The sequence below is a fragment of the Scardinius erythrophthalmus genome (genome assembly GCF_964197995.2).
Source record: "Scardinius erythrophthalmus genome assembly, chromosome: 13".
NCBI lineage: Eukaryota > Metazoa > Chordata > Actinopteri > Cypriniformes > Leuciscidae > Scardinius > Scardinius erythrophthalmus.
Window position 1 is genome coordinate 35,782,518 of NC_138233.1, and position 7,882 is coordinate 35,790,399.

Here is a 7,882-nt window from a genome sequence, read left to right on the forward strand (position 1 = left end):
TTTTTGCCCTGTGTTAATTCCAACTTCATCCATTTTGGCACAAGTGTTTATTTTTATTGGAATTTTCTTATTTTACTCTCATCTTTTTCTTTCATGAATCAATTGTACACTAGTAACACAACATATTTACACTCAGGACCTTATGGACAAAAATATCCCCACAGAAAACTACATTTTTAAATTTATTTTAAATTTTTATCACAGGGCCATTTAACAAACAAACATTTAACATTTTTATTCTTTTGGGAAAGGTACAAAATTTTAATTTGGACTTTTTCACAAGATGGCGCCATTTTCTCAGGTTTGGCCTATAAAGCAAATACTCGCTTTATTCATGTTCTCTTATGCTGCGTTCACACCAAACGCGAATCTGCGTCAAAATTCGCGCCTGCCGCGTCTAGTTATAGTCTAGTTATACGCGTGACCACTTTGTGTGCATTCGCGCGTCAAGAGTGAAATTGACGCGCGTAAAATCAAAAGTTTGAAGCGAAATTTACGCGCGTCAAAGGCGAAGTCAGGGGGCGAAAGTTTCTAAGCTGTTGGCGGCCATCTTTTTAGATGTTTATCGAGCATTAGCAATAGCATTAATCGAGAGAGTCACCGCTCTTATATGATCTGAAGAGCAGAAACATCTGCGTAGGGGACATCGTCGCTGTACACGGGTCCACCAAAACCTCCGGAGGGTTTCAGGAGTTTCACAATTTGCTCCAGGAGGTAGGTTTGGTGGACCTAACAGTGAGGACGCTGACGAGGACAGCGTAGGCCGTATAAAGCCTCGGCCTCGAGTGGTCGCTGCCTGACAAGCCCGCGCTGTAAAGCCCGGCGCGAGGTTCACCCTCTCCCGCACCTAATCTGTCATTTATTTTTGTTTTGATAATAAATGGAGGCAGCCTCCAAAAGTGAAACCTGTCCTGTTATTTTTTTTTGAGTTTAAAGTTTTTATACACTTAATTGTGTTTGGTGTCTTTACATTAGATTAATAAAGTTTCATATAGGCTAATCTAGAATAGATATGGAATAAATAGCATTCAATACAAATGAGTAGGCTATCTCTCATATTGAAATCGAGTTTTTATGTGAAAGATTTGCTTTGTTGTGCATTTTAGTCATATTACAAAATAATTTATTGAGGCCAAAAATAAAATAACATTAAACTGTCAGTTCACCACGTGACAGCAGCAAGCAGGCAGGCTCCTGATTGGTTAACGCGGCGCGAATTGACGCAGAAGTTCAGATTTTTCAACTCGGGCGGCAGACGCGAATTCGCGTCAAACGCGTGATGCACAAAAAGCACAATTCGCGCAAAATGAGGCGAATGAGGCGAATTCGCGTCTACCGCGCCGCGCTAAACGCCTCATTCGCGCCGCAAGACCTCCAGACGCGCGTAAACGCGTCTTACCATTGACTTAACATTGAAATCACTCGCGCCAGACGCATATTCGCGTTTGGTGTGAACGCAGCATTACGAGAGGTTCTCTCGTACTGCGTAATAGCTTACGCTCGTTTTCCACGAGATATTGAAGCCAAAAATTATCCTTAATTTTGTAATATTGTAAAACGCGTTGCAGCAGCATGCAGACATGGGCGAGACGGCTCGCGCACCAATTGGCTGCTCTGCGGCAACTGCCGGCAACTCTTAGGAGCAGGCCGTCGCGAGCCTCGGCCTTGAGTGGTCGATGCCCCAGGAGCCTGCACACAACCGACTGGACGGCTGTTTTCTGCAAGGGGACCATGCTTCGCCGCCTTCGAGACCAGCGCCTTTTCTTCCTGAGCTTCATGAAGAAGTCCTGGAGCGCCCCCTTTTCAGCCAGAATGCGTACTTCCATGTCAGCAGCATTCTCCGTAGTCGACGGTGCTAAAGACAAGGGGTACCATTCTCTCCCCCCGTGGAGGAAGCTGTAGCTGCCCATCTTTGCCCGCCCTCTGCTGGACGGCGTGCTAAGACGGCGCTACCATCCAAAGCTTGCCGCACGACGTCAGCCTTGCACGGTCGCGCTTACACCGCCGCCGGGCACGCTGTCTCTGCGCTACACTCCATGGCCATACTACAGATCTTCCAGGCCAACCTTCTCCGTAAGATGGACGAGGAAGGACCGGAAGCTGTTAGCCTGCCGGATTTGAGGAGCGTGAAGGATCTCGCCCTTCGCGCCACTATAAATCGCACAAATAAAATCGACTCACGTCGATTGTGCACTAGATGTAGTGAATGTGCCCACGACCCAGTGCCCACAAACACTACACACTGCATGTCTCACGGTTTCTGTAAAAACGAAACCAACGCACATACAGTCTGCCCAAGCAGACGGTGTTTTCAGCGTTATGAATGGGCCCGCTGTCCCGCGCCCTCATTCGCTCACAGACATGATAAACCCAACGGGGTTCGCCCCGCTCTCTCTCTCTCAGCGTACCGCTATATGAGAGCAGAGCACGGGCAAGCTGACCGCTGTTAGAGCCCAGATATCATTCTACCCCTAGCTACTCACGAGAACGCATGGGCAAAGCTTCCCGGGATATCTGAGTGGGTGCTGAACATTATAAAAAGAGGCTATTCGCTACAGTTCGTTCGACACCTGCGACGTCACGCGGCGCGAACCTAAACTACGGTGGAAAAGGAAGTAGCACACCTACTTCGAGCCGAAATAGCGAAACTATTGAGCAAAGGGGCTATAGAACCCTTATCACAAGCTCAAAGCGAAGGGGGCATGTACAGCAGATATTTTCTGGTACCCAAAAAAGACGGGGGTCTCAGACCCATTTTAGATCTAAGACAGCTGAACAAAGCACTTCTGAAAGACGGTTCAGAATGCTCACAACCAAGAAAATCCTCTCGCAAATTCGCCAAGGGGACTGGTTTATGTCAATAGATCTGAAAGACGCTTATTTCCAAATACAAATAGCGTCACGTCAGAGGCGATTTTTGAGATTCGCCTTCGAGGGCCAGGTATATCAATACACAGTCCTGCCGTTTGGCCTGTCCCTAGCACCTCGTACATTCACAATGTGCATGGATGCAGCACTCACACCCCTGAAACTCCGGGGCATATGAGTTCTGAATTATTTGGACGATTGGCTGGTTCTAGCTCGAGCTCATAGAACACAGGACCATATTACTCGATCACCTCGAGAATCTAGGTCTCAAAGTCAATTGGGCGAAGAGTTCGCTGTCTCCCAGTCAGACAATATCTTTTCTGGGTACAGAACTGGACTCGCTGTCTATGACAGCACAACTGTCGCCACAGTGCAGACTGAGTATTCAGCGCATGCCGAAAACTTTTCGCCACGGCACTTTAGTCCCGCTCAAAAAGTTTCAGAAGATGCTGGGTCTCATGGCTTCAGCATCTCCAGTGCTTCAGCTGGGTCTGCTTCGCATGCGCCCGCTGCAGCGCGACGTGTATGGAGTTTGGGCCTAATGACTCAAGAGTCATACTCAAACCAAGGCACGGGTATGTTCCTAAATCCCTCAACACACCGTTTAGGGCACAGGTGATTTCCCTGTCGGCCCTGCCGGTCTCTGAAGAGGAAGGGGACGCGGGCTTACTTTGCCCGGTCAGGGCGTTAAGAGCCTATGTGTCTCGCTCATCTGTTTTTAGACAGACGGAGCAGCTCTTTGTTTTGTTCAGCGGACGTTCTAAGGGACTAGCTGCGTCAAAACAGAGTCTATCCAGGTGGATAGTTGATGCTATAGCGCTAGCTTATACATCTAAGGGCCTGCAATGCCCGTTAGGTGTCAAAGCGCACTCCACGAGAGGCATGGCCTCGTCGTGGGCTTGGTCTAGTGGGATTGCCTTACAAGATATCTGTATGGCGGCAGGCTGGGCCTGTCTACATTTATAAGGTTTTACAACCTAGAGGTTCCCGCTTTGCAGGCTAAGCTGCTCTCGGTTTAATAATTCAGTATTGTCTGCCCGATGCTATCGGCTCAGGATGCTGAAACTGCTAGAGCATCGATCGCTGATCGACTATATACCTCTGTGGGCAGTGTGTAAGTATAGCACTATATTCTACAGGAATGATGCTATTCTAGCCCATCTTCCCGGATTCTCTGTGAGTCCCTTATGATTATGCACTGTATGAGCCCCGGGCACCTGCCCTTGGGACCTTAGTGTTGAATCTCAGTACGCACAGCGTTTTACACTGTGTTCCCCTAGCGTAAGCTATTACGCAGTACGAGAGAACCTCTCGTAAGAGAACGTACTCGGTTACTAACGTAACCTCAGTTCTCTCTAGAGAGGGAACGAGTACTGCGTATCTTGCCGTGCATGCATCACGCTCTGGTTCGCTTCGGCGATGAAAAAACAGCTAGACCAGCCTCCCGAGGCTATATTTATAGCCCAAGGCCCCGCCCGTTTCGGCGGGACGTGACGCAGTGGGCGTGAAGCGCCCTCATTGGATCTGACGTCATGAGGGGTCTCTCTCGATAGGCTGGTGCAGTTGCCGCAGACCAGCCAATGGGCGCGCGAGCCGTCTTGCCTATGTCTGCATACTGATGCAACGCGTTTTACAATATTACAAAATTAAGGATAATTTTTGGCTTCAATATCTCGTGGAAAAGAATATTTCCCCTAGCATAAGCTATTACGCAGTACTCGTTCCCTCACTAGAGAGAACCGAGGTTACGTAAGTAACCGAGTACGTTTTCTTCTTCTGCGTATTTGCGTATCAATTGGATAAATGATGCCGTTATAATTGTAATTATAAGACTGGGGGTAAAACCAGTACTGATTACCAGGGCCCCAAGGGGAGAGAAGGGCCCTTGAAAAGTCTGGAATATATTTTATTTTACCTGGATATTTTCATTTCCTAATTAAATTTCCCAATGAATGTCAGATGAAATGTAAAGTTGGTGTATTGGCTAAATAACTTGGTTGATTGACTGACTGGTCCCACCCCTTGCTAATGCGCCAAATGGTTTAGTCCATCTGCACGCATTTTGTTTATGTTTGTTAGTTGAGCGTCTGGTGGAGCGCAAACTTATACTGTAGAAATGTCTTTCTCAAAGAAAGCCAAATCAGACCACCAAAAAAGAAAGGAAAGACAGGAGAAGGAAAGAAAACAAATGAGTGGAAACAATTGGTAACTGACTTCTTTTTTTAAAGAAAGGTGAGCACAAACTAGAACACGAAATCTATAGGCCTAATGCTAAACTGCTTGAATATCTCTGCAGAACATACACTTTCAGATGATAATTTGGTGTACATGTAATCTGAGATAAAGGCTAAATAAATAAACTGTACACTAACAATGTTGTTTGCATACACCACACCATTATAATAGCCTAAATTGAAACATGTTTAAATGAATAGGCTATAATATCTAAAATTAGCAATAATTAGCAATTTTATAGCCTACATTGGGAGTTATACAAATTGAGGAACATGGGGGCCCATCAGGACTGCCTATGCTTAGGGCCCGGGATCTTGTGCTACGCCCCTGTGTGTGTGTGTGTGTGTGTGTGTGTGTGTGTGTGTGTGTGTGTGTGTGCGCGTGTGTAATATTTGATAGAGAAAGTTTCTACTGCAAATCACAAATCACAGCGGAAAGTTTATACTGAACCCAAACTAAATCTCATTGAATCTCACTTTTTTTTTTTTTTTTTTTAAACACAACTTGTTTAGATTCATGGCTTTTATTTGGTAGCAGTTTTAAGTTTAACATGTTTTATTAAATATACATTTTATAAATATATATATATATCTTAATAAATTTAAACCTGTAACTTTTTATTTTTTCACTTTTGTAACTTTTTTCAACAATAACCTTCCAAGAGTCTTCTTCTTCTTCTTGAGCGTCTTCAGAATTAAATTTGTGCTCCGAAGCTTCAAATGTTTATGACAGTTTATTTTTTGACAGACATTTTTGTCCTCTAAAGACCTCAGAGTAACTTTATACATTGTTAAAAATGTATCTGATTTCTTTGAGAAAGACGCATAAAAGTAAAAAATCTGATTTCTGTATTAATTTTTTTTTTTATTATTATTTATTATTATTATTATTAGGCTATAATAAATTTGATAATTAAGTAACCATTAAATAAGTCATAAAATAATGAAAGTATGTTTAAATCCACGTTTACAATGTAAGACAATATAAAGTGTTGACAGATTTTAGTCATAGACCCTTTTCAGATTTCCGGGTTTCTCAGAAGCAGAAGTCGTCATATTTGGGGAAACTTCTATAGCGGTGAATGAGAGACTACATTAAATATATTTTTCGTGTTTCCATTTGCTCAAATGGCAAAAGAAAAACTCCACAATAGAGTTTTCACAAGTTTCAAAAAGAGAGAAAAAATAGAGAGGGATTTATAACAGCAGTCAGAAGAGAGAAAGATGTCAGTTTATCCGTCACTCCCACAGTCACTGTATTAGAAAACCCTCACAGCGGTAACTCGTTTTTTTTTGGTAATTTGATGCAAATGTAATATAATACAATGTATAGTGTTATAAATGTAAATACATAAAAAAAAGGAAATATAAAAAAAACTTGATTTATGATGCTGATGACCGTTAAAACAGTTTAGAGTCAATTGGATAAATTATTTATTTTACAGAAATCACTGTGAAAAGGGTTCTTCTTCTTGCCAGTGAAATCCTCACGTTCATATGTATATTATCCTATTACTTGAGCTCTGGAAATTATGAAATCACTGTGAGGCAAGCAGCTGTTTATATATTCATGCAAAATGATTGACAGAATAATAAGACTAGATGCTTTCAAACCGTTATTTAGAACATTAAAAAAAAAAAATCAAATTTGTAATATTATTAATGAAAGGTTTAATTTGGTTACAGTGTGACAGATTTTCATCATTCAAAAATGGGATGCACAAAACTGTCTAGCAGGCGTTGAAAAAATATAAAGTTATGATTAAAAACATTATAATACTAACATTATAATTTAAAAAAAGCACCATACCAGATGCAAAATGATGCACTTCAATGGATAATAAAGGGGTCCTTGATCACGTATTATCATGATGTTTTTGTGTCCATATTGCTTGGCATGATCTGTCTGGAAAGCACTGAGAAAATACATTATAGATGAGGTGGTGTGGTCACAGGTCACATACGAGCTGCTGGAAAAAGGAGAGGAACCCTTATTTGGGTTTCTGACCACCAGCTCGTAGACGTAACAAGGACCTGTGCTGTGTTTACTTTTCTTCACAATGCTTCCTGTTGCATCAAGATATACTATGTTGTCTTTACATCTTTGGTGGAATATGTCAATGCTTTTCTTTGACCAAAGCATCACACCCTTAGGATGAAGGATCACTTTCTGGATAACCTCGTCCGGCTCATCTCATCTGGAGACTGAGTGTTTCATTTTTATGTTTCCTGTCCTTCATTCTTTGTCTCCAGGAAATGGATTTCAGAACACCTAGCGATGGTGCCTCATCTCGACAGCCAGACTCTACCACAGATTCTTTAAGGTTTTAAGATAGAGAGCCCTTGGTAGTGTTGTTTGCAACTGCTGATTTATTTCCTTTTGGTCATCGGCTCATACCGGTCGCCTTTGCAGCTCTGTTTTACTGTGAACTACCATGTCACCTCTGAACGACACCTGTGCTTTAAGTGTGTCATAGCCGGAGAGCCGACGCGTCCAGGCGACGCAGAGGATCTGGCGGGATGGCCGGCTCTGGCGACTGAGGTGGAGGCGGGGACACAGATGAGCACGGTAGAGGGGGGGGGGGGTGCAGTCCAGAGGTGAGGGAAGGTCGACGAGCGACCAAGGTAGACCCGAGGGGACGAGGGAGCCTGCCGGAACTGGTGACCAGATGGGCCACGGTGGAGCTGAGGGAGGTAGGAGCCAAGGGGACTTTAATGGACTGTCTGGCTGAGGTGGAGTCCTGGTTATGGAGGTTGGAGTTGGAGACCGGGGATCCACT